The 903-nt window shown below is 55.9% G+C and overlaps 2 annotated features.

The window, feature by feature from the left end:
* Positions 1–23: 23 nt before the first annotated feature.
* Positions 24–45: a microsatellite.
* A 647-nt stretch (positions 46–692) lies between these two features.
* Positions 693–720: a sequence feature (A-rich).
* Positions 721–903: the final 183 nt, after the last annotated feature.

The raw sequence follows: 903 nt of genomic DNA, 5'->3' as shown, positions 1-903 counted from the left end.
TTTTTTTTTTTTTTTGGCTCGCCGGGGGCGGGGGGCGGGGGGGGGCAAACAACGACAGCGGGAAAAGAAGAGGCGCGGCGAGCGACAGGCACGAGGGGGAGGGAGGAGGCGAAGAAGAAAAAAAAGGAGGGCGTGTGCGGTGAGAAACGGGGGGGGAAAAAAAATTATGCAAAAAAAAAGAGGAGGGGGTGGGGGTTTGCAATGCGCACGCCCCAAGACACACATCTGCACGCGGCGGGGGATCCAGTGCGCCGGTGCCTCTGCCGCAGGTGCGGCTGCGGGCAGTGGGGGGGGGGGTGCACCTCCTGCACCCGACGAGGCCGAGTTCAGGTAGAAGGCGGACGGCGGCAGCGTGGCGTGCTTCCTCCGCCCAGCGCGGGGCGGCGAAGACGCAACGACGCAACTCACCCAGAAGAAGACGAAAGGAGCCGTTTGGGGGTGGGGGCGTTTCAGACGCAAACATAATCACACGAGAGATGCCGGGGAAACCACAAGTAGTGCCTGTCTACGCCACACTCGTCCTTGCCGCAGGCTTCTCCCTGCAGGAGGGCGCTGTGCGACGGGTATTTCAACTTGGATTTCTTGGGCTTTGTTTGCGTGCGGGTGAGCGTGCCTGGCCCCCACACACACGCGCACACGCACCGAGTACGGGGCCACGCTGTTTGGACATGAACGAACTTAATAAAGTGAACTTGTTTTCTTTTCTTTTGTTTTTTTCCTGCAAAGGCGAAAAGTGAGGATAAAAACGGTTACGAGTAGGATCTGCGCGTTTGACTTGCACTCTCTGTTTGTAGGCTTCTGTGTGCCACTTGTGTTTGCCTGTCTTGTGTGCTCTCAGAAAACCAAAAAAAAAAAGAGAGTGGATTTTATTATTCTTCTTTTTTTTCAAGAAAAAAAAGAGAG

The sequence above is a fragment of the Trypanosoma conorhini genome (genome assembly GCF_003719485.1).
Source record: "Trypanosoma conorhini strain 025E chromosome Unknown Tco_14.4_contig_01121, whole genome shotgun sequence".
Taxonomy (NCBI): Eukaryota; Euglenozoa; class Kinetoplastea; order Trypanosomatida; family Trypanosomatidae; genus Trypanosoma; species Trypanosoma conorhini.
The sequence above is the reverse complement of the archived record's forward strand: the minus strand, read 5'-3'. Positions and strand labels throughout refer to the sequence as shown.